The sequence below is a fragment of the Neofelis nebulosa genome, chromosome 4 (assembly GCF_028018385.1).
Source record: "Neofelis nebulosa isolate mNeoNeb1 chromosome 4, mNeoNeb1.pri, whole genome shotgun sequence".
Taxonomy (NCBI): domain Eukaryota; kingdom Metazoa; phylum Chordata; class Mammalia; order Carnivora; family Felidae; genus Neofelis; species Neofelis nebulosa.
Window position 1 is genome coordinate 162764668 of NC_080785.1, and position 27236 is coordinate 162791903.

A 27236-nucleotide genomic window follows, 5' to 3' on the forward strand; every position below is an offset into this window, starting at 1 on the left:
GAGAGACATAGCATGAACGGGGGAGGGGCAGAGAGAGAGGGAGACACAGAATCAGAAGCAGGCTCCGGGCTCTGAGCCATCAGCACAGAGCCTGACGCGGGGCTCGAACTCGCGGACCGCAAGATTGTGACCTGGCTGAAGTCGGACGCTTAACCGACTGCGCCACCCAGGCGCCCCAACCAGCTAGTATTCTTATTATCACTATTCTAAATTCTGGTTCAGACATCTTGCTTGTATCTGTGTTGGTTAATTCCCTGTCATTTCTTCCTTTTCTTTCTTTTGGGGTGAATTCCTTCGTTTTATCATTTTGAAGGAAGAAAAATAATTAATAAGGTAAAACAAATTAAAATTAAAAAATTAAAAGCAACACAAAAAAAATCAAAGGATGCTAGATCCTAGGTGTGTTTTGGTCTGGTTGGTGAAAGGAGCTTGATAGATTAGAGAAAAAAGGGAAGGATAAGAAAAGAAAGGAAAAAAAGAGGAAAATGTTTGAAAATTTGAAAAAATGAATACAATGAAATAGAATAAAATGAAATGAAGTAAAATAGAATTTGAAAAATTTACAAAAAAGTAAAAATATATTAGAAAAAAATTAAAAACATTTTTAATAAAAATGGAAAATAAAAATACATTTTTTTCTCTTTCTGTATTCAAGAATAAGAAAAGAAAAATTAAAAAAAATGAATAGATGGACCAGCAAACAGACAAATAGGATTGAAATTACATTGGTTTCCCCTAGAAGTCAAACTATGAAGCCCTTTATAGTCCATAAACTAAGCAGGAGAGACTTGTGGTGTTCCTGAAGAGCGAGGGTGGCCCAGATGGGCGGGGCTTAGTGTAATGGCTCCGTTCTCCATTAGATGGCGCTGCTTAGCTTACTGGGGTGGATTGTTGTGGTGCTGCACCACAGGAGGGGTGAAAATGGCGCATGAACAGGAGGGGGTGAAAGTGGCGTCGCCCAGCTACCCAGTCTCCACTATCAGAATTCTGTGCTTTCCCGACCGGCAATCGCTCACCCCTTCTTTGTCTCTGGCTTCTGTCCAATTCCTGCTTTTACACTGTCCTTGACCAATCCATCAGGCTGCCAGGTGGCACCTCCGTCCTGAGTTTTATCTCATGTGGGGCTGTGTTTCCCAGCCCCTCACTTCTGAGGGACTGTGGCTTTGACCTGCTCAGACCTTCTGGGGGAGGGTCTCACTGAGGAATGGCCAGTGCACAGCTGCCCCCAGGAATGTTCACAGGACCATGCTGCTGCCAATGCCCAGAGACTGCAGCTGGGTGCCAGTCTGCCCCAGAAAAAGTTCACACAATCATGTAGCAGTAGCATTTCGGGGATTATGGTAAATTACAACACACATCTGGCACCAGGTTTCCCCCTTAATGTCCTTTTTCCAACACCAGCAAATGTGGTTGTTCTCCAGGGCCTGCTAGGACCTTTGTCTGTGGGGTGGCCACACAGCCTCTACTAAATGTCCTCCCACCAGGGGAACTGCCCCTCCTCATGTGGCCCAAGAATCTCCTGGACTCCACTCCACTCCTGGGGATTCGCCCTTCCTACCAGAGCACTGCCAGGTAATGAGCTGCAGAGTTACAGACTCTTTGCTCCCCCTATTTATAGATTGTTAATGGAATTTAAACCCTCTGCTTTCTCCTATCTCCCTTTTTTGTTCAGTCCCTTGCGTACTCTTTCTTTTCTCATCTGCTCTTTTCGGGCATGGGGGTGGGTTCCCATACTGTCTGCCCATGTCTGTCCTCTCTCCACAAGCAAAAACAGCTCCCTGCCCTCTGTGGCTTCTCTCTCCCCCCAGTTCACCTCTCTGCTCTGTGTACCTGTCGAGTTCTGTGGTTCAGGTTGTGTTAATCCTCAAATCAGTTTTCTAGGTGTGCAGGATGGTTTTAGTGTTGACCTGGCTGCATTTCAGGGAGGAGAGATGCAAAAAAACCTTGCATGCTGTTCCGCCATCTTGGCCCCTCTTTTTTTTTTTTTTTTTTTTTTTTTTTTAAATGTATTGGTTTATTTTGTTCTTTTTTAAAATCTATTTTGTTCTTTTTTTTTTTTTTTAGTTTAGTTATTTTGAGAGAAAGAGCTCAGGATAGGGACAGAGAGAGAAGGAGAGAGCAAGAATCCCAAGCAGATTCTGTACTGCCAGAGCAGAGCCTGGTGTGGGGCTTGAATTCATGAAGTGTGAGATCATGACCTGAGACAATGTCAGGAGTTGGATGCTTAACTGGCTGAGCCAACCAGGCACACCCTCTTTGTTTTTGTTTCTAAATTTTTTTTTTAATGTTTATTTATGTGTGTGTGTGTGTGTGTGTGTGTGTGTGTGTTTGTGAAAGAGAGAGAGATGGGGGGGGGCATGAACAGGGGAGGAACAGAGAGAAAGGGAAACACAGAATCTGAAGCAGACTCCAGGCTCTGAGCTGTCAGCACAGAGCCCAATACAGGGCTGGAACTCATGAACCATAATATCATGACCTGAGCTGAATTCAGATGCTTGATCGACTGAACCACCCAGGTGCTCCACGTTTTTGTTTTTAATCACCTTTACCTCACAATTTATTTCTCTAAAAAAAATATTTGTCCTCCTCTCCCCCATTAATTTCAGATCAAAAGTTTCAACTTAAAGCCAAAGAGACCACTGCAAAGCAGAATAAACTTTGGGAAAAACTTCTGTCAGGAAGAGGGTAAGGCTCCCGAACGCCTCTCTCCTGAGGGTGCATTGCTGGTTCTCTGCTGGGGTTGCTGTGACACAGAAGAGCATAACCACCAGGGGAGACACTTGGGACCAATGACCTTCACCCAGAAGACGTTGTTTCTGAGCCAGAGAGTCTCTGAGTATCATGAATTTGCAGAACATTCTAAACCAATTTCAATATTTATTTGTGGAGAGTTCCCACAGGTAAACATATCCATTAATACGACTTAGTGAATGTTGACACATCATTCAGTTTTTGTTTAAAATTGAAAAAAAAATGTTTATTTATGTTTGAGAGACAGAGTGTGAGAGGGGGAGAGGCAGAAAGAGAGGGAGACACAGAATCCGAAGCAGGCTCCAGGCTCCAAGCTGTCAGCACAGAGCCCGATGTGGGGCTCTAACTCACAAACTGTGAGATCATGACCTGAGTGAAGTCAGATGCCCAACCAACTGAGCCACCCAGGTGCCCCAGTTTTTGTTTAAATAATTATCAGGAAAAATATACATGAGAAGCTTCCATTCTGGACCTTGTGGCAGAGCACTCACCTTACTTAAAATTCAAGAGAATTTGAACAGAGCAGAAGCCGTACATAAGCCCTGGAAATGGCAGCACTTTCTAATGTAGGAATTTGCTTTTTTTACAGTGCAGACTTTCATGGGGTGGGGGGAGTCCCCGTGAGTGCATTGAGAGTGAGAAAGCCTTTAGTTACAACTTATCCCTTAACCAATAGGCACCAACTCAACCTGGAGAGATTCCCCATGAATGTAGTCTATGTGGAAAAACCTCAGAAGGAATTCTAACCTGTTTCACCCAAGAGAAATTACATAGGAGAGAAATGAAATGAACGTAAAGAATGTGGGAGAGTGTTTAGTTATCCTTCATCCCTTAGGACACATGTGTGATCTCAGGCTGGCAAGAAACCCTATGAATGTTTTCAGTGTGGGAAAGCTTTGGGTCCTCATTCGTCCTTTATAACACATTTGTGAACTCCCACTGGAGAGAAACTGTATGACTGCAACCAACGTGGGAATTTCTTCAGATCCAGCTTGAGTCCTTGCTGTTCTTAAGAGGATACACAATTGGAAGAAACTGTATAAATGCAATGACTGTAGAAAGGCCTTCATCAGGAGCAATGACCTGACCGTGCATAAGTGAGTGCATGCCAAGAGGGACTGTGTGATGACTATGGCAAAGCCTTTGGCAGGAAATTCCATCTGGGGGTGCACAGGAGAGTCCATAGTGGGGAGAAGCTTTACTGTTGCAGCAACTGTGGGAAAGCCTTCAATAGGAGCTCTAGCCTGACTACCCACAAGAGGGCAATACTTGGCAATACAAAGAAATGAAGTTTTGGTACATCCTGCAACATGGATGAACTTTGAAAACATTATGCTCAGTGAAAGAAACCAGTCACAAAGGACTGCATATTGTATGATTCCATTTATTTGGAATATCCAGAATAGGCAAAGCCATAGAGGCAGATAGCAGGGTTGTGTTTGCTTGGGCTGGGGGTGGGAACCTGATTTAATAGACATGAAGGATCTTGTTGGTTTTGACAGTAACGTTCTAAAACTGGTCTGTGCTGATAGTTGCACAACTCAGTGAGTTCACTAAAAATCATTTGAATTTTAAAATGATGAGTCTTATGATATGAAACTGTATCTCACTAAACTGTATCTGTTATAAAAGGAGATGCCATTGGACGTGCATTTTGATAACTCTAGTACAGTCTCCATTGTGGTAGGATATATCCATAATACATAGCTTTTGAGTTATCCTTGCAATTTTGACATTGTTTGTAGGGGACAGTAATAATATCTTTTCTCAAATGATGTGGGAGTTCAATTGATGAATCCTTTTTGGAATGGATAAATGATTGAAGAGTGTGACCCTCTTTAACTCATTTACTGGGATTCAGATGGGTTTTTATTTAGTTTGATTGACATTGTCATCTTTTTCAGAGTCTGCCTCCTTTTACTCAGTAGTTTCAGTGCTGCACTGTCTAATTTGGTTCTTTCCCTTGTGTTCTTTAGAAGTCTTTTTGGACTTTTTATGAGAACTTGAATTGTTTTCTTTCATAGGCATTGGATACTTCAAACTAAATCAGGCTGGAAGGTTTCTGGAGAAGGGCTGGCGGTGTATGTATCTTGCTGGTCCTCATAGATAATTGTCTTTGTTATGTTGAGTTTGGCTTGTAGCAAACTTGCTCTACTCTTATTCTGATAACTGATGCGTAGATCTTTTGAGGTTTTCTGTAGATAATCTTATCTACAAATACAGGCAGAATTCTTTTGCTCCTTTTCAATCCTTATTCTTTTCTTATGCTTTTGTTGCCTGACTCTGGCTGTGGCTTGAACCCTATTGACTAGAAGAAGTCCTAGGAACTCTTTTCTTCTTCTTGATCTTAAAGGGCATTTTTTTTCATATTTCATCTTTTAAGTGTGGTGTTCTCTATAACATTTTTGTAGATAACTTTACTAGGATGAGAGAGTTTCTTTTGTTATCTAAGGTGTTGGCCTTCTTTCTCATGAACAGATGTTGGATTTTATGTTTGTTCGGCTTCCCCTGAGATGGTAATATTTGTTCACTGATGTATTTCAAAACCTCTAGAACAATGGTAGGCAATGGACACATAATAGGCACTCAATAAGTATTTGTTGAATGAATGAATGAATACATGTAACATTTCTAACATGTTTGTGGAGTAAATTACTTCAGTTTATTTTTCACTGTGAAATTAACTGCATTCCTGGATAACATATCTGTCACACATCATTGTTCCTAGTTTTCCTTTTTTTTTTTTTTTTTTGTTCCTAGTTTTCTAATATGATAGGATTTCTGCATCTTTGAGTGAGATAGCCTGCAGGTTTTCTTTCTCCTGTCATCCTTTTGTTATTGTTGTTACAAGGTTACAGTGATGTGGTAGCCTCATAATATTAGTTGGGAAAATTCCCCAAGTCCATTCCTTCACTTGGATTCACCAGTTGTCAACATTTTTTGACAGTTATAACTTTGTGTGTGTGTGTGTGTTTGCGTGTGTATAATTTTATTTTATGGTTGAGCGTTTAAAGACATAAGACTCCTTTAACATTTATCCTAAGAACAAAGACTTTGTTAGGAACTCAAATTCCTACTTATAGGCTAACAAATTAGCCTGCCACAGTTTCATGGATGTTGGCTAAAGACACCAGACTTCTGGATCAGAGATCAAGGACTTTATTACAGCACAGCAGCCAGTATAAGCTTCATGTTGCCATCAATTCCTCTTGACTCTCAAGACCCACAGGGGAGACATGAAGTGGATTTGTTTTATACCTGAGGAACCCCAAGCTTCTCTAAGGAGCTGCAAACAAACCTTCTTGTTCTTTGCCCCAGAAGGAGACATTATCTTTATTACACTGAACAACAAAAAATCTGCCCCCTGTCTATGGATGTTATATAAACATCCTTGAAGACATAGTACAGAACAGAGTAAGATGTGTAAACATGAGCTGCCCATGGAGAATTGCCTTCCCACAGACATTTTCCTCTATAATCAAAATATTAATATAGTCATGAAATTTAACATTAACAAAATAATGTTACTAGCACACAAACTATAATCGAATCTCTCCCATCCCACAAATACCCTTTATTGAGGATTTGGAACATAATTTTGTTATAAAAATGGTTTTAAGAAATCTTAATTGTGAAGTTCTGGGATAAAAGACACTTAGTGGAGCCATCTGGCAAAAGTCACTTTGCTCAACTCAAAAGAATCAGATAGGGCAGGAACTGTATACCTGCACAGAAAAGTCTTATTTTTTTCACAGAAGAAGGTGTGAAAGCCTTCATAAGCACTCATTCTTGTATGAAACATGTGAGGGCCCAATGGAGGGAGGTCCTGTTAGGATAATGAATATGGAAGGTCTTCAAGTGTGGATCTTCACTTACTGTTCACAAGAGAACTCGTTCTGAGAGACCGAGGCCATATCCATTTGTGAACAGGAGATTGCCATTGTGCTGCATTCTTAAGGTGGACCCCTAGCTCATTAATTTGTTTTTTCTTTCATAATATATATACCCAAGAATACTCATATCCCTCTAAATGCCCTCTAGATTATTGAAAAAGTTGTGATAGTTAATATTTTTATTTATTATGACTCAGTTGTAAATACCATCTCATTTCCGTTTTGACGACTTCTTGGACTCATGGGCTGCTCAGGAATATGTTTCCAAGATGCAGTGCCAGTTCTTAGTTGCCTTTTCATTTCCCATCTGATGGCTTTGTGGTCAGAGTCCGTGATCTGTAGGATATGGATTCTTTGGCATTTGTTGGGACTTTCTCTCTGTTCTGGGGCGGCAGACACTGCTGGCTGCCTCTACATCCATTCTCCCCATTCTTCTTACTCTCACAACTTGGATTTTGCTCAACTTGTTATTGTTCACTGTAAAAACAAAACCAACCAAATGAAAACAAAACCCAACAAGCACTCTCTCTTAGTCTTTCTTTTTTTAGTTTATTTTTATTTTTTTAAATGTTTATTTTTGAGACAGAGAGAGCGTGAGCAGGGGAGGGGCAGAGAGTGAGGGAGACATAGAATCTGAAGCAGGCTCCAGGCTCTGAGCTGTCAGCATAGAGCCTGATGTGGGGCTCGAACCCAGGAACCATTGAGGTCATGACGTAGCCAAAGTTGGATGCTTAACCGACTGAGCCACCCAGGCGCCTCTCTCTCTTAGTCTTTTTTGAAGGAATAGTCATGTCCCAGAGCCCTGGCCCGTGGCAGGTAGCCAGTCACTGTTGCAGCTTCTAGGAGAGCTCTGAAAAAGGCGACAGTCCCATCTTGTTATTTTCACTTTTTGTTCATGGTCCTTCCTCCTCCGTTCTGCCTAGAAACGAGATACAGTGCTTGGAGTTGGAAGGAGGTTACTCTGTGACTGGTAGGCAGAAACTACAGGTAGAGATGGTGCATCTAGAACGCAAGACTCCCTGCTTCCCGGGGGTTTCTTTGAGTGGCTGTAGCAGCCGTGAACTGCTTATTTCTAGACTTATGTTATGTGAGAAGAAGAAAGATTCTTTAAAAAGAAAAAGTGAGGGGCGCCTGGGTGGCGCAGTCGGTTAAGCGTCCGACTTCAGCCAGGTCACGATCTCGCGGTCCGTGAGTTCGAGCCCCGCGTCAGGCTCTGGGCTGATGGCTCGGAGCCTGGAGCCTGTTTCCCATTCTGTGTCTCCCTCTCTCTCTGCCCCTCCCCCGTTCATGCTCTGTCTCTCTCTGTCCCAAAAAATAAATAAAAAACATTGAAAAAAAAAATAAAAAGAAAAAGAAAAAGTGAGGAGCTATCAGGAATATTTTTATTTTATTTTATTTTATTTTATTTTATTTTATTTTATTTTATTTATTTGTTTTGGTTAATGTTTGTTTATTTTTGAGAGAAAGAGCATGAATGGGGGAGGGGCAGAGAGAGAGGGAGACACAGAATCGGAAGCAGGCTCCAGGCTCTGAGCTGGCAGCCCAGAGTCCGACGTGGGGCTCAAACCCATGAACCATTGAGATCATGACCTGAGCAGAAGTCAGGCACTTAACCAACTGAGTCACCCAGGTGCCCCAGGAACTTTTTATTACTCTTAGTTAATTTTCATTACTCCCAGCTGAGTATGGTTATTCCTGGTGTGGCGGCCGTGAGAACCTGCCCCTTAGATAGCCTCCTAGGTGCTTAGTTGGCTGATGGCCCTGGTTGCTACCCATCCCAGGACCTACCTGCGGTGTTGTGCTAAGACTGCTCCTAGCAGTCAGTAAGCTTGGCAGGAGGAATCATGTAAGCCCTTCCTGTGGGTGGTAAGTCTCTTCTAGTGATGTCTGTGGCTCAAGAACCCCTCACTGACTTGGCCCAAACTTGGCCAAACTGTGCTGAGGTCTGAGACCCCCTACTCAGTCCTCCTTGGCTCTTCTCCCTTTTTTTCTGACTGAGTTTGACAATAAATATCAAAATATCAATGTAAGTCCTTGAGGACCTTGTCAAAGTTGATTCTTTGATCTGCCCACAGAAGCCTGATTGAAATGGATTTGGGACAAAGTAGGAGAAAAATTGGAGACAGTAAGGAGAAAGATTTTTTAATCTTAAAAAAATTATTTATTTAATTGAATTTAATATTGATTTAATATTAATAATTTAATCTCATTAATAGTTTGTTAATTTAGTATTATTAATAAAGCCATGCCAGTTTCCTTTTGTTGGTATTTGTTATGTATGTCTCCATTTTTCTCATTTAAACTTCAATGTACTTAAGTTTTAGATGTGTCTCTTGTAAATAGGATGTAGCTGGATTAAAAAAAAATCCAATCTGAAAATACCTTTTGGTTTGGAAACCAATCTCATTTTTTATTGTCATATCTAGTATGTTGGATTAATTTCTGCTACCTTAATAGTTGTAATTTCTACTCTGTATTTTTCTTTGAAAGAATTGGAAATAGAAAAGATTTGATGAAAATATATACACACCGTTAAAAAAGAGTAAATTTGTACCCATCAACCAAGCCAAGAGAGAGAAGATTGCTGTGCCTCAGAAGTCTCATGTATGGGATCTTCATGAATTTTCTCAAGATGAAATAACTATTGTGATTCTGAATTTATTAATTTCTTACGTGACAACATATTGCCATGGGTTGGGAGAAGGATAACATGGGTTAGAAGGAAACAAAGGTCAGTGAAACCAGAAGCTGGTTCTTTGAAAGCATTAACAAAATTGATACACCACTAGCCAGTTTGATCCAAAAGAAAAAGGAAAGGACCCAAATAAATAAAATCAAGAATGAAAGAGGAGAGATCACAACAAACACAGCAGAAATATAAACAATAATAAGAGATTATTATGGGCAACTATATGCCAATAAAATGGGCAATCTGGAAGAAATGGACAAATTCCTAGAAACATATTAACTACCAAAACTGAAAGAGGAAAAATAAGAAAAAAATTTTTAAAAATCAGCTGAAATAGGAAGAAATAGAAAATTTGAACAGACCCATAACCAGTAAAGAAATCGAATTGGTAATCAAAAATCTCCCAAAAAACAAAAGTCCAGGGCCAGATGGCTTTCCAGTGGAATTCTACCAAACATTTTTTTTTTTTCAACATTTTTAATTTATTTTTGAGACAGAGAGAGACAGAGCATGAACGGGGGAGGGGCAGAGAGAGAGGGAGACACAGAATCGGAAACAGGCTCCAGGCTCCGAGCCATCAGCCCAGAGCCCGATGCGGGGCTCGAACTCACGGACCGCGAGATCGTGACCTGGCTGAAGTCGGACGCTTAACCGACTGCGCCACCCAGGCGCCCCTCTACCAAACATTTAAGGAAGAGTTAACACCTATTCTCTTGAAGCTGTTCCAAAAAATAGAAATGGAAGGAAAACTTCCAAACTCTTTCTATGAAGCCAGCATTACCTTGATTCCAAAACCAGACAAAGACCCCATTAAAAAGGAGAACTATAGACCAATTTCCCTGATGAACATGGACGCAAAATTCCTCAACAAGGTATTAGCCAACTGGATCCAACAATACATTTAAAAAATTATTCACCACAACCAAGTGGGATTTATACCTGGGATTCAGGGCTGGTTCAATATCCACAAAACAATCAGTGTGATTCATCACATCAATAAAAGTAAGGACAAGAACCACATGGCCCTCTCAATATGCAGACAAAGCATTTGACCAAATATAGCATTCTTTCTTGATAAAATCCCTCAAAGTAGGGATAGAAAGATCATACCTTGAGATCATAAACCATATATGAAAGACCCAACGCTAATATCATCCTCAATGGGGAAAAACCGAGAGCTTTACCCTAAGGTCAGGAACCAGACAGGGATGTCCACTCTTGCCACTGTTAATCAATATAGTATTGGAAGTCTTAGCCTCAGTAACCAGACAACACAAAGAAATAAAAGGCATCCAGATCGGCCAGGAGGAGGTCAAACTTTAACTCTTTGCAGATGATGGAAAACCCAAAAGATTCCACCAAAAATCTGCTAGAACTGATCCATGAATTCACCAAAGTTGCAGGATATAAAATCAATGGACAGAAATCGGTTGCATTCCTATACACCAATGATGAAGCAACAGAAGAGAAATCAAGGAATCGATCCCATTTACAATTGCAGCAAAAGCCATAAAATACCTAGGAATGAATCTAACCAAAGAGGTGAAAAATGTATACACTGAAAACTATAGAAAGCTTATGACAGAAATTGAAGAAGACACAAAAACATGGAAAAATATTCCATGCTTCTGGATAGGAAGACCAAATATTGTTAAAATGTTGATACTACCCAAAACAATCTACATATTCAATGCCATACCTGTTAAAATAACACCAGCATTCTTCACAGAGCTAGAACAAACAATCCTAAAATTTGTGCGGAACCAGAAAATACCCCAAGTAGCCAAAGCAATCTTGAAAAAGAAAACCAAAGCAGGAGCCATCACAATCCCGGACTACAAGCTGTATTACAAAGCTGTAATCATGAAGACAGTATGGTACTGGCACAAAAACAGACACTCAGATCAATGGGACAGAATAAAGAACCCAGAAATGGACCCACAAACGTATGGCCAACTAATCTTTGACAGAGCAGGAAAGAATACCCAATGGAATAAAGACAGTCTTTTCAGCAAATGGTGCTGGGAAAACTGGACAGCGACATGCAGAAGAATGAACCTGGACCACTTTCTTACACCATACACAAAAATAAATGGATTTTAGTTTAATTTATCGGTAAATTAATTAAAGATATTGGCAAGGATGCAGAGAAAGAAGATCTCTTTTGCACTGCTGATGGGAATGCAAACTGGTGCAGCTACTCTGGAAAAACAGTCTGGAGATTCCTCAAAAAATTAAAAATAGAACTACCCTACAATCCAGCAATTTCACTACTAGATATTTATCCAAGGGATACAGGTATGCTCTTTTGAAGGGGCAGATGCACCCCAGTGTTTATAACAGCACTATCAACAATAGCCAAAGTATGGAAAGAGCCCAAATGTCCATCGATGGATGAATGGATAAAGAAGATGTGGTGTATACATACAGTGGAGTATTACTTGGCAATCAAAAGGAATGAAATCTTGCCATTTGCAACTATGTGGATGAACTAGAGGGTATTATGCTAAGCAAAATTAGAGAAAGACAAATGTATGACTTCAGTCATATGAGGGCTTTAAGACACAGAACAGATCAAGGAAAGGGAAACAAAAATAATGTAAAAAAAAGGAGAGGGACAAAACATAAGAAACTTAAATATGGAGAACAAACAGAGGGTTGCTGGAGGGGTTGTGAGAGGGGGATGGGCTAAATGGGTAAGGGGCATTAAGGAATCTACTCCTGAAATCATTGTTGTACTATATGCTAACTAACTTGGATGTAAATTTTAAAAAGAAAAATTAAAAAAAAAAGGGGGTTTCTTGGTGGAGATGGAATTTTTCTGTATCCTGATTGTGAGCATGGTTACTTGAAGCTATCTGTATATGTGATAAAATGTCACAGGGGCGCCTGGGTGGCTCAGTCAGTTAAGCGTCCGACTTTGGCTCAGGTCATGATCTCACGGTCGGTGAGTTCGAGCCCTGTGTCGGGCTCTGGGCTGACAGCTCAGAGCCTGGATCCTGCTTCAGATTCTGTGTCTCCCTCTCTCTGACCCTCCCTCATTCATGCTCTGTCTCTCTCTGTCCCAAAAATAAATAAACATTAAAAATAAAATAAAATGTCACAGTACTTGATCACTCATATATTACCTACAGAACTGTATTGTCTCCCCGCCCCCATAAAAGAAAAGAGTACAAATAACAATAGGTAAGATGCAGATGAGGTCTGTACCTGAATGAATAGTATTGTTCCTGGTTTAAAGAATGTACTGTGGTTATGTTAAGATATTCTCATTGGGGGAAGCTGGGTGAAGAGTACATGGGAACTCTGTACTATTTTTCAACTTCTTGTGGTTCTGATACTATTTCAAAATAGTTACTAAAAAAAAGATCAAGGGAAGAAAAACACTATGTAAGTGAATAACATGTTTATATATTTTCATATGACCTACTTTTGCTCACACATTTTTGACATTTATTTATGTGTCACATATAGTTGTAATTAATTTATTTAGTTGCTACGTAAGGGCCTTTTTGTATGAATATACCACAGCTTATTTATCCAGTGTAGAGTGGATGGACTTCTTTGGGTTGCTTGCAGCTTTTATCCATTATGAATAATGCTGCTGTAAACATTCTTGCACATCTCCCATTGCACATACATATAAATGAGTCTAAAAGTGAACTCAGGCGCCTTGGTGGCTCAGTTGGTTAAGCATCTGATTTCGGCTTAGCTCATGATCTCAAGGTTTGTGAGTCTAGGTCCCACATAAGGTGATCTTGAGCCCTGCTTCGGGTGACCTCCCTTCTCTCTTCTCTCTACTTCTCTTTCTCTGCCCCTCACTCACTTGTTACCTCTCTCTCTCTCTCTCTCTCTCTGTGTCTAAAATAAATAAACAAACAAGTTCACTGGCTATAGAATCTGTATGCTAAAATTTGTTTTCATGTTTTATGTGTTTTGTTTTTTTGCATTTTATATTTTAGAGTAGTTAAGAAATGGTATCTTGGGGCGCCTAGGTGGCTCAGTCAGTTAAGCATCTGACTTCGGCTCAGGTCATGATCTCGCGGTCTGTGAGTTCGAGCCCTGCGTCGGGGTCTGTGCTGACAGCTCAGAGCCTGGAGCCTGCTTCGGATTCTGTGTCTCCCTCTCTCTGACCCTCCCCCGTTCATGCTCTGTCTCTCTCTGTCTCAAAAATAAATAAACGTTAAAAAAAATTAAAAAAAAAAAGAAATGGTATCTCATTGTTCTGATTTGTATTTGGCTGATTATTCATAATGGGTATTTTTTATAATACTGGCTGTTTGGAATTTCCCCTTGGGAATTACCTGTACATGGTTTTGATGATTTTTCTTTGTATCTTTGTTATTTCCCCATGATGTTTAGAACTATGATATCTTTGTTACCAATTTTTACTCTTGTTTGTAAATGTCTCTTTATCATGTCTTGATGGCAGAAATTCTGAATTTTAGTCAGATTTATTAGTCTTTTCCTTAATGGTGAAGGTTTTTTTTTTTTTTTCCAACGTTTTTTATTTATTTTTGGGACAGAGAGAGACAGAGCATGAACGGGGGAGGGGCAGAGAGAGAGAGGGAGACACAGAATCGGAAACAGGCTCCAGGCTCCGAGCCATCAGCCCAGAGCCTGACGCGGGGCTCAAACTCACGGACCGCGAGATCGTGACCTGGCTGAAGTCGGACGCTTAACCGACTGCGCCACCCAGGCGCCCCGGTTTTTTTTTTTTTTTTTTTTTAACATTTATTTATTTCTGAGAGACAGAACATGAGCAGGAGAGGGACAAGAGAGAGAGGGAGACACAGAATCCGAAGCAAGCTCCAGGCTCTGAGCTGTCAGCACAGAGCCCGACACGGGGCTTGAACCCATGAACTTTGAGATCATGACCTGAGCCAAACTCAGACGCCTGACTGACTGAACCAGCCAGGCACCCCAATGATAAAGGTTTTTGTGCTCTGTTTAAGAAGTCCTTCCCAAACAACTGATTATAAATGTGTTTGGTTTCAGTGTCTTCATTTTTTGAAGTTCAGTTTCACATTTAAATTCTCAATCCATTTGTTTTTGTTTGTGACAGAGCACGACAAGTTTATTGATAGGGTTTTAGATTCCTATTGCAACTAATCTTTAAGAAGTGACCACTTTGGGGTGCCTGGTGGCTCAGTCAGTTAAGCGTCTGACTTCAGCTCAGGTCATGATCTCACGGCTTGTGGGTTTGAGCCCCACGTTGGCTTCTGTGCTGACAGCTCAGAGCCTGGAGCCTGCTTCGGATTCTGTGTCTCCCTCTCTCTCTTGCCCCTCCCCTGCTTGCACTCTGTCTCTCTCTCTCTCAAAAATAAAGAAACATTACAAAAATTAAAAATTTAAAAATGACCACTTGTTAGTTTTGGTGCAGTATCAAAGAAGACTGTCCACAGTTATCTCAAGAGGCTGTAAAAATACACTTCTCTTTTCATCTGTGTGTCTTTGTGAAGCTAAATTCCTTCATATACTTAAATTAAAACAAATCACAACAGATTGATTGTAGAAGCAAATATGAGAATACAGCTGTTTATTTTTTTTTTTAATTTTTTTTTCAACATTTATTTATTTTTGGGACAGAGAGAGACAGAGCATGAACAGGGGAGGGGCAGAGAGAGAGGGAGACACAGAATCGGAAACAGGCTCCAGGCTCTGAGCCATCAACCCAGAGCCTGACGCGGGGCTCGAACCCACAGACCGCGAGATCGTGACCTGGCTGAAGTCGGACGCCCAACCAACTGCGCCACCCAGGTGCCCCGAGAATACAGCTGTTTATATCTGTTAAGCAGACACTAAAGAGATGTGAAAATATCAAATAGTGCAATTATCTGTCTAAATTTTCTGGTTTGGAAAATATTTTTTCAAAATAAAAATGTTATTTATGTTTACATGTAATGGTTTATTATTTTTTATCAGATGAGTAGTTTTACTCATTTACTCATTTTTTAAAACTCCACTTTAACATTATTATTGATTAACACTGTTTAAAGATCTGAGCAGAACCTTAAGAAATGAGAGAAACTTATTTTCTCATTTTACAGAAATGAGAGAAACTTATTTTGGAAGAATGGGTAAAGAGATCAAGACAAGATCGCAGGTCTAAGGATCAACTGAAACAATGTCAAACTTCATAAGTAAATACAATTCAGGGGTGCCTGGGTGGCTCAGTCCGTTAAGTGTCAGACTCTTAGTTTCGGCTCAGGTCATGATCTCATGGTTCGTGGGTTTGACCCCTGAATCGGGCTATGTAGTGGCAGCAGGGAGCCTGCTTGGGGTTCTCTCTCCTATCTCTCTACCCCTCCCCTTCTTGCACATGCCCACTCTCCTAAAATAAACATTTAAAAATAAATACGTAAATATAATTCATTAGTAAAGTAGAATATATAAAAATACAAAATGGCTTTTGCTCAGTCGGTTGAGTGTTTGAGTCTTGATTTCAGTTCAGGTCAAGATCCCAGGGTGGTGGGATTGAGCCGGGGCCTCTTGCTGAGTGTGGAGCCTGCTTGAAATTCTCCCTCTCTTGGGGCACCTGGGTGGCTCACTTGGTTAAGCATCTGACCTTGGCTCAGGTCATGACCATCTCTCAGCTCATGAGTTCGAGCCCCTTGTTGGGCTCTGTGCTGACAGCTCAGAGCCTGCAGCCTGCTTCACATTGTGTCTCCCTCTCTCTCTGCCCCTCACCCACTCGCACTCTGTCTCTCAAAAATAAACATAAAAAAAAAATTTTTTTTTTAAGATTCTCCCTGTCTTTGCATCTGCCCCTCTTTCCCACTCGCACTCTCTCTCTCAAATTTAAAAATATATTTAAGATATTTAAAAATACGAAAATGGTTTTTCTATCACCTTGTTGGATATATTAAAAATAACAGAAAAGAGAAGGTGTCACATGTTGAGATATAAAATTAGACCTGAAATTCGATGAAAGAACATAATTTCTTAGGAATAATCAGGGAAAAGTATATTAATACTGAGACACTATTTTCCTCCCATCAGGATGGCAAATATTCTTATTTTTTAAAAATATTTTATTTATTTTTAAGTAAGCTCTAGGCCCATCATAGGGATTGAACTTACAGCCCTGAGATCGAGTCACATGCTCCACCAACTGAGCCAGCCAGGCATCCCAGAATGGCAAATATTTTTTTTAAAATTTTTTTAAACGTTTATTTATTTTTGAGACAGAGAGAGACAGAGCATGAACGGGGGAGGGTCAGAGAGAGGGAGACACAGAATCTGAAACAGGCTCCAGGCTCTGAGCTGTCAGCACAGAGCCCGACGCGGGGCTCGAACTCATGGACCGCGAGATCATGACCTGAGCCGAAGTCGGATGCTTAACCGACCGAGCCACCCAGGCGCCCCAGAATGGAAAATATTTTTAAAATTCAATGATAGGCAAGTATGTAAGAAAACTGATACCTTATTACACAAATATGAGCGAGTATAAATGGTAACAACCACTTTGGAGGATAATTATATGTATTTTATTTTATATATTAATTTTTTTAGAGAGAGTGCAAGCAGGGGAGAGGGGCAGGAGGGAGAAGAAAAGAATCTTTAGCAGGCTTCATGCCCAGCATTGGAGCCCAACGCAGGGCTCAATCTCATGACTGTGAGATCACGACTTGAGCTGAAATCAAGAGTCAAATGCTTAACTGACTGAGCCACCCAGGTGCCCCTAGATGTATTTTAAAAATAAAAAACAGCATACCCAGTGACTTAGCACTTCCCCTCTTTGTTTCTATGTCTAGAAACACATACACAAGTACCACAAGGATATCTATTTATGTATCTATCTCTGTATCTGTCATCTATCATTGTATCTTTCTATCTATTAACTATCTCATCTATCATATTAGTTAAGGTAACTACATCTGCTGAAGCAGATAAGCCCTAACATCCAGTGACGTGTAGATATATGGTGTTATGCGGATTAATTATGACTGTAGTTTTTGTATTCTTTATAATATTCTGAACATGGAATTGATAGGATTTTGTGGTAGATTACGTGTGGGATATGAGAAAAAGAAAAGGTTGAAAGGTGGCCCCAAGGATTTCAGCTTGAACAACTACAATAATGGAATTGTCGCTTATTGAAATGAAGTAAAGCAAAAAAAAAAAAAAAAAAAAAGGAAAAGAAATGAAGGAAAGCAGGAACAAGTATTGGGGGAAATCATGAATTCTGTGTTGGGCATCTCAAAATTAGGATGGCCATCACACAAGGTAGTGGAGATGTTAAGTAGGCATTTTGGGCACCTGCTGAAGTTTGAACACTATCCCAACTCAATCATAATATAATTTAAAAAAACACTTTTTATTTTGGAACAATTTTAGACTCAATAGTGTTGCTTCAAAACCTCCTTGGGAGCTTCCTGGGTGAAATCTGAAACCAGCCCCTTTACCCTAAGGTGGAGAAAGACAAAAATAGAGGCAAACCATTCCAGACTGGTAGGTGGCAAGTTTTTTTAACTTTCTTTATTTGAGCAATCTCTACATCCAACGTGGGGCTCGAACTCATGACCCCAAGATCAAGAGCTGTATGCTTTACTGACTGAGCCAGCCAGGTCCCCCTGCAGTTTTTTTTTTTTCTCTTAAGTTTATTTACTTAGAGAGAGAGGGAGAGACGGAATCACAAGCAGTCTCCACGATGCCAGCAGAGCCCAACAGGGGCTTGAACATTTAACTAACTGAGCCACACAACGTGGGGCTTGAACTCAACAACCCCAAGATCAAGAGTTAGGTGGCAAAGGAATTTACTTAAGAGGCTTGTTTTAGGCAGCCTCAAGACAAGTAGTTTGCAGCACCTGCCTGTCAAAAGTTTATATAGAGGCCTTAACGGGTTCAGACGTGTATACCTTCTTGGTAGTTTCAACACCACATTTCTGTCTCAAGGCTATATCCTTGGGGCAGCTTCTGGGAATGGGGAAAACAAGTGGAACATGCATTGCAAGGACAAGGGAAAGGGTGAGGAGCCTCCAACTGCCCAAGCCCAGCTCTTGAGTCAACCAGTGGTCACATCTTGATGACCTCACCTAACAAAGAGAAATTACAAAATTAGTACACCTAGCTTCCCTTAACAACAACATCTTACATAACCATGGTACAATAATCAAAACAAAGACGTTGACATTGGCATAATATTATTAGGCTATAGACCATATTCACATTTCACCAGTAGAATGATTTTTATTTAATAATTCTATTAAATGATTCATTTAATTGAAGACCTGTTACAGAAACCCATGTTCGGCTGCCTGTCGCTTGAAAAGCCAATACTCAAGAGATGAGTTTTGATTGGAAAGGAATATGAGCTTTATTCAGGAGGCTAAGCTACCTGGGGAGAAGGTGGACTCTTGTCCAAAGGCCAACTCCGAGGTTCTTGCCTGGCCCAGGGGTTTTTAAAAGAATTTAGGGCAGTTAATCAGTAAAGGGAGTACAGTGGTCCGTAATATTTTGTCATTATGTGCAGACTCAATGGTACCAGCTACAGATGTTTTCTCAGTGCTTGGAGATTGTGCCAGGGGGTCTGGTTCCTTAGTGCCCAACGATTATGCAGGGGGGTCTTGTTCCTTGGTGCCCATGCGTGGTGCAGGAGGGTCTGGCGACATTTAGAAGTACTCTGTTCTTTCTAGGAAAGAATGCATGATCTATAGATACACAAAGAAAGGTTAACCAATCATGTGAGCTAAGGCTGCTTGCTAAAGCTTAAAGACTACAAGTTGGCCAGAGGGCCCCAGGCAGCTTCAGGTACAGGGCCAAAATATTTTCAGTTGAATCCAGAACAAGGCAGGATTGCCCATATATTCCATGCCAATTCAACACTGCTTTCCAGATTCTGGTTCCTATAAATAACCTCTATAAATAGTGGGAAAAAAGAGACCAAGATTATCTCTATCTTTAGTTATGGTTTATGTATAGAAGCACAAAATATTCTGTTTTAAAACAGCATCAATTTTCTCAGGAGCACTCATCACAAGACAACACCTCACATACACATCCAACCTCCTCCACACACAAGCTTCATGTAGAAATAAATATGGGGAAAACTTCCATTCTCAATAGGGAGAAGAGATTTCAAAATATTAGAAATACAACAAGAAATAGACAAGATACACATATACAGATTATCAAGTACAATGAAAAAAGATCTGAACAAGTGAAAATAATTACTGGATGAGAAGATTTATATAAAGAAAGAAAGACCAGTTCTCCTAAGACTAACATATAAATGTAAAACAATAACTAAATGATTTCAAATTTTACATGAGAAATAAATGCCAGAGATCAGCCAAGAATCTATTAAATAAAGACTTGTCTTAATGGTGTTCAATAACCCAATGGTGAAGCAAGATGACTGTGAAACCAGACTGCTTAAGACTGAATCAAGTGTAAGCTCTCTGTGCATAAGTTTGTTTTTTAATTGTAACTTGAGGATGAGAGTAGCAGCATTTTGTAGAGTAGCTCTGAGGGTATATAATTTAATATGTGAAACAACATTAGTTATCCCTATAACTGTTGTAAACATATTAAAAATTACAAAACCACTGCAACCAAAGCAACATATAAACCATCCATCTGGAGGAACACAGAGTTCCATTTCCATGTCACACTACATACCTAAATACCTACTATTATAAAGGTTTCAAACTATAAGAAAATTAGGAAAATATTTTCATAACCTAGAGTTTGGACACACTTTTGATAGCACAATAATTTATTCAGAAACTATAAAGGACAGACAAATTTCACTACACAAATATTGAGTATTTTGTATGACTTAAGATTCTATAAAGTTAAATCAATGGAAGCCTAAGAAATCATTGGACAGAATTCAACGCATTTTCACAAGAAAGTCTCCTCCCAGTTCAAGGATAAAAATTACTTTCTTTCACCTGTTAAAGGTCATTGACATTCCCACCCCACTACAAATATAATTAATGGAGAAACTTTAGAACCATTGCTTTATACATCAAAAACAAGACAAGGATGCCACCTAATCACTGCTATTATTCAACCTATTATTAGAAATTCTGACCAACCCGTAAGCCAGGAAAATGAAATGAGGTACAATTATTGGCAGAAAAGAAAAATACATTAAAATAGATTATTGTTTACAGTTATTTAGGCCATTTAAAAATCCAAGAAAATCAACAAATTATTAGAACTAATGTTTGTCAAGGTGGCTAGACTCATGATAAACACATAAAAATACCATTATTCTATTAATCATATAATTAATCAATGTGAAATGCATACATACACATACATGCAAGAAGCATCCAAGAATGACTAGCCAAAACTGCAAAAAGCAAACACTTGAAGCACATTTTAAGAAAAACGAATGAAGGGAAAGGTGTAACATTTTGCGGATTGGCAAGCTTGCCATTACGAACATGGCCGGTCATGGTATAGGGTTGTAGATACAAGTGGGAAGAAAAAGAAATAACTTTGCGGGGACAAAGCCCCGCCTCCAAGTGGTTGTGAACCCCGAGTCAGGCCACGCCTCTGGCCTGGTCGCACCACTGTGTTCAACTAGGTTCTCAAAGCAGGAACATAGAATTTCCGCGCCCTAAGTTGTAGGCAGTGGGCCGCACCCCTTCTTTCCTCGGGATCGGAAGCGGAAGTGTGCTCTCCTGGGACGCAGCGGCTCTACGGAAGTCCCCCCCCCCGCGTGCGGGGGCGGGGCCGACTAAATTGGCTTCCGGTCTGTCCCCCGCTCTTCTGGAACGGAAGTGGGGTAGGGCGTCGGGCCCGACGTGGTAAGCGCGGGGTCAAAGTACGAGTCTGGTCTCGTTGCCACGCGAGGCTTCCAGCGAATAACTGGCCTGCCTTTGGTGGGAAGGAAAACGCGCTACTTCCGCTCAGGCGCGTGAGGCGCGGTCGGTGCATCCTGGCTTCTCTGCGGATGTGGGCGGGTTCTGGTGAGAGCTGAGCGGACTGCCCCCGGGCGCCCCTAATCCCTCTATGGGTGAGGAGGTAAATCCGTGACATTTCTTTCATCCAGCGGTAGCTTCCCAGGATCACTATGAAGAGAGAGGCTGGTTTCTTGGAAACACTCATGTTTTTTTCCAGAGTCCGGATTCGTTTTATCGTAAGACGATTTTGTTTGGGACCAAAGGGATTCTCCCCTGCCTGCCCCCCGCCAACTTTTTATTTTGAAAACTTTCAAAAGTTGAAAGAATATATATGCCCTTCACCTGGACCTATCAATTGTTAACCCTTTGCCACCTCCTAGTTTACATTTTTACCCCCTGCTGAATCATTTGAAACTTAAGTTGAAGACATTATGACAGACACGTAAATGCTTTCATGTGCATCTCCAAGGAATATGGGTGTTCTACTTAACCACAATATGTCTATTCCACCTAGAAAAATTTTTAAAAATGGCTCAGTTGGGGCGCCTGGGTGGCTCAGTTGTTTAAGGGTCTGACTCCTGATTTCAACTCAGGTCATGATCTCACGGTTCGCGAGTTCAAGCCCCACATTGGGCTCCATGCTGACAGCGTGGAGCCTGCTTGGGATTCTCTCCCTCTCTCTCTGCCCCTCCTCTGCTTGTGGACTCTCTCTCTTTCTCTCTCTCAAAGTAAATAAACTTTATTTTAAAAAGTCTTGAATCAAAAATGAAAACACCTACCAAAATTTATGAGTTGAAGCAAACGCAGGTATAAGAAGGAATTTTATAGCAATAAAAGCCTACATTAAGAAAAAAAGGGGGGCATCTGGTGGCTCAGTCAGTTAAGTGACTGGCTCAGGTCATGATCTCACGGTTTGTGAGTTCCAGCCGCGTCAGGCTCTGTGCCGACAGTTTAGAGTTTGGAGCCTGCTTCAGATTCTGGGTCTTTGCCTCTCTCTGTCCCTTCCCCGCCACATACACACTCTTTCTCGAAACTAAATGAACATTAAAAAAAATAGGTAAGTTGAACTTAATCAAAACCACAAGCTTTTTAAGACACGTTTTATTTATTTAAGCAACCTCTACACCCAACATGGGGCTCAAACTCACAAACGCAAGATCAAGAGTTGCACAGTCTACTGACTGAGCAGCCAGGCGCCCCTGAAAATCACAAACTTCTGTGCATCAAAGGACAATAACGAGAGTGAAAAGACCACCCAAAGAATGGGAGAAATATTTGCAAATCATATATCTGATAAGGTGCTAACATCCAGAATCGATAAAGAACTACCACTCAACAACAAAAAACAGCAACCCAACTAAAATGGGGGAAAGGACTTTGTTTTTAAAATTTTTTAATGTTTATTTTTGAGAAAGAGATGCAGCATGGGCAGGAGAGGGGCAGAGAGAGAGGGAGACACAGAATTCCAAGCAGGCTCCAGGCTCTGAGCTGTTGGCACAGAGCCTAATTCAGGGCTCGAACGCACGAACCGGTGAGATCACAACCTGAGCTGAAGTCGGACACTTGACCGACTGAGCCACCCAGGTGCCCCTGGGAAAGGACTCAAATAGACATTTCTCCAGAGAAGATACACACGTAACCAAGTACCTGAAAGTACATGAGAAGATGTCCAATATCGGTAATCATTAGGGAAATGCAAATGAAAACCACAATGAAATACCGCTTCATCCCCCCGCCCCCTTAGGATGGCTATTATCCAAGAACCAGAAAATAACACATGCTGGTGAGGATGTGGGGAAACTGGAACTCTTGCACATTGCTGGTGGGAATGTGGAGTGGTGCAACTGCTGTGGAAAACAGCAAGGAGTTTCCTCAAATCATTAAACAGAGAACTAACTGTATGACCCATCAATTCCACTTCTGGGTATCTATCTAAAGGAGCTGAAGTCAGGGACTTGAATAGATATTTGCGCGCCAGGGTTCACAGCAACATTGTTCACAGTGCCAAATGCGAATTTCTTACACTTTCAGTTGTTTTAAACTTAGTTCGAACAAGGAGATATTTTAGCCATTCAAAGCCTTCCTGCTTTGCACACACCGCAGTTATGCCCCAAGTCTAACAGCTGCACATAAGATAAATCCTGGGGCTATAACTACCCCCAAGCTGCTGCTACCCTTCTGAACTTTCTGACCCAGAGACTTCCCACTAGCTGCTAAGCAACATAGCCTAGACACATTAACCCCCTCTGTGATCACCTCCTGCAGTAGGAGTTGGCCCCCTCCCTTTCTGAGTAGTGGCTTTCATGCTATAGCTTCCGTATTTTCTCATACCTGAGGGACTTTCTCTACAAGAAAACCTGCCGAAGTTCTGCCCAAAGAAAGCTTTTGTGTGGTACTGCCACCTCATGATCATTTCTTTTTCCCGAATCACCCTGGAAATAACGGGAATACCCTACATATGTGTATGGCTCCTCCCTCTCGCCCCCCCCCCCCAACACCACCACATGCGTGCACACACATATTTAGATTCCTAATCCTTTGGAGTTTATTTTTGTGAGTGGTGTGAAGGATAGATGTAATTTTATCTTAGCACCATTCATTAAACCACTCATTTCTGTCCCAGTGATCTGAAATACCACCGTTATGAATTACATTTCCACGTTTTGGGGTTGATTTCCAGATATTCCATTTGATCGAAGCTGTTTCCTATTCGTGTGCCAGTTCCACAGTTTTAATTGTAGTGGCTTTATAGTTTGTTTTAGTGTCAGTAGGGCTTCATCTCTTGTTTTCAGTGTCTTCTTAGACATCATCATGTATGTGTGTTCTTCCATATAAATGTTAGTATCAATTTGCCTAACTCCATTAAAAAAAAAGCTTATTGGCATTTTTATTAGGATTATGTTACATTTCTGAATTAACCTGGGGAGAATTGATATCTTTATGATGTCAAGCCACTTTATCAAAGAATGAGGGATGTTTTTCCTTTTGTTCAAGTCCATTTATGCCTTTCTAGATTATGTTAAAATTTCCTTATATGGGTTTTATACATTGCTTGTTTAGTTTAATCCAAAGCTTTCTGGTGTTTGGTGTTTTTTTTTTTTTCCTATTATAAATGAGGTTTTCTCTACCATTATATCACCTTACTGGTTATTGATTAACTGGAGGCTTTTCCTGTCCTGCTAACTTACTAAATTCTTTTATTTACATTAGTCTTATCATTAGTTTTCTAGAGATTTCCATGTACAGTATCATATCATCTGCAAAAAGAGATAGTTTTACTTCATTTGCAGTTCTTATGTTTATTAGTTTCTCCCCAATGTCACCAGTGCACACTCAGACACACATATACACACACATGCACGCGCGCGCACACACACACACACACACACCGTTATAAATATAGCCAATCATCTTAAGAAAGTATTCATTAGTTTCTATTTTTTGAGTGCTTATATCAAAAATGGGTGTTGAATTTTGTCAAAGGCTTCATCAGCATCTATGGAGATAATCATGTGATTTGTTTTCTTAGATGTATTGATATGGTATATTATTTAATGACTTTCTTTTAAAAATTTTTTGAGCGAGAGAGAGAGCAAGCTGAGTGGCTAAGTGGGGGAGACAGACACAGAGAGAGAATATCTCAGGAAGGCTCCACACTCAGCACGGAGCCTGATGCAGGGCTCGATCGCACAACCCCACGATCATGGCCTGAGCCAAAATCAAGAGTTGAACGGTCAGCTGATGGAGCTACCAGGTGCTAATGGATTTCTTAATAATTAAACTTTTAATTTCTAGAGCAAATTCCGCTTGCTCAGGGTTTATTATTTTCTTAGTGGTTTTGTATTCTTTTTGCTAATATTTAACATAGCTCATTTGAATCAATATTTATAAGTGATATGGCTTTGTAATTTTCTACTTTTGTATCCTATCAGGTTTTATATGAATGTTATCTCATTAAAGGAATGAGGAAGTTTTTCTTCATTCTTATTGCTTTTAAACAACTATGGACTACCTTGAGTATCTGAACTTTGAAGGTTTGGTATAATTCTGTATCTGAAGCATCTGGGCTTGGGTGCCTGGGTGGCTCAGTAGGTTAAATGTCTAACCAACTCAGGTCATGATCTCGCAGTCCGTGAGTTTGAGCCCCGCGTTGGCTCTGTGCTGACAGCTCAGGGCCTGGAGCCTGCTTCGGATTCTGTGTCTCCCTCTCTCACTGCCCCTTCCCCACTCATGCTCTGTTTCTCTGTCTCTCTCTCAAAAATGAATAAATGTTAAAAGAAAAAATTTAAAGTATCCAGGCTCGCATTTCCAGTCCACTGATGCTTGATGAGAGTACCAAAACAATTCAGTAGAGGAACAAATAGTCTTTTTGACAAATGGTGCTGGGACAACTGGATAGCTACACACAAAATAATGAAGCTCGTTGTCTACCTCACTCCATATTTGAAAATTACTCAAAATGGATCAAAGAACTAACTGTAAGAGCTCAAATAATAAAACTCTTAGAAGGAAATACAGTAGTATATCTTTAGTGATCTTGGATTTGAGAGTGGTTTGTTAAATTTCACACCCAAAGCATAAGCAACCAAAGAAAAATAGACAAGCTGGCACTTAATCAAAATTAAACTGTTTTGTACTTCAGAGGACCCCATAAATAAGTGAAAAGACAACCTATTGAATGGGAGAAAAAATTTGAAAATTCTATGTCTGCAAAGGGACCAACATCTGGAAAACATAAAGAACTCTTAGAGTTCAATAATAAAATGATAAATAACACAATTAAAAATAGTTGAGGATTTGAATGGACATTTCTTCAAGTAAGACATACAAATGGCTAATAAGAACATGCAAAGATACTCAATATCCACTAGTCATCAGGGAAATTAAAATGAAAACTACAATGAAACAGTACTTCACACCAACTAGGATGGCTACATGTTTTAAAAAACAAAACAAAACAATACTAAGTGTTGGCAAGGATGAGGAGAACTTGGAACCCTCACACACTGCAGGTGAGATTGTAAATGGTGCAACCACTTTGGAAAATAGCCAGGCAGTTACCCCAAAGGTTAAACTTAGTGTTTAATATGACCCAGCAGTTCCAGTCCTAGGCATATACCCAAAAGAAATGAAAACATGTCCACATAAAAACTTGCACAACAATATTTCATAGCATTATTCAAAACGGCCAAAGAGTGAAAACAACCCCCATGTCCACCAACTGATAGGAATGTTGTTCATCAGTCAAAAAGAATGCAATACTGGGGCACCTGGGTGGCTCAGTTGGAAGAGCATGAAACTCTTGATCTGGGCGTCATGAGTTCAAGCCTCATGTTGGTGTAAACGTTTACTTAAGTAAATAAGTAAATAAACTTAATAAAATACTGATAAATGCTACAGTATAGATTAACCTTGAAAAGTTTATGCTATGTGTAAGAAATCAGTCACAAAAGACCACATAGTTTTTAAAACTTATGCGAAATCATCAAATAGGCAAATCTATAGAGACAATAAATAAATTAATAGCTGCTTAGGGATGGGATGGGATGGGGAGCTGGGGATGGTGAAATTGTTCTCAAACTGATTGTGGCAATGGTTTCACAACTCTGTGAATATAACCACTGAATATACACTTTGGGTGAATTGTGGGCGTCTGGGTGGCTCAGTTGGTTAAGCGTCTGACTTTGGTTCAGGTCTCCTGGTTCCTGAGTTCAAGCCCCACATTGGGCTCTCTGCTGTCAGCTCTGAGCCTGCTTTGGATCCTGTCTCCCTCTCTCTCTACCCCTCCCCCTCTGTGCTCTCTCTCAAAAGTAAATAAATATTAAAAAAAGTAAACGGATGAATTATATGTGAATTCTGTCTCAATAAAGCTGTTGCCACCCCCACTCAACCAAAAACCAATCTATCTGAGCTTGATGCTCTTTGGTAGTGTAAATTCCTATATAATTTTCTAGGTTGGGTTACATTGATATTCTATTTCTAGGTTTTTTTGTTTGTCTTTTAGGTTGGAATTTATTTTTTATTATCTCATTTTTAAGGATA

General features: G+C 40.4%; 1 long non-coding RNA gene across 1 annotated transcript in view; it reads left to right on the top strand.

Annotated features, from left to right (window-relative positions):
• LOC131511081 (uncharacterized) overlaps positions 1-27236 on the top strand; it is a 52869-nt gene that overhangs the window by 18875 nt on the left and 6758 nt on the right. Inside the window, exons 3-4 of the long non-coding RNA XR_009261331.1 lie at positions 1422-1572; positions 2607-2685. This is a non-coding gene — a long non-coding RNA (uncharacterized LOC131511081). The remainder of the gene's footprint in view (positions 1-1421; positions 1573-2606; positions 2686-27236) is intronic.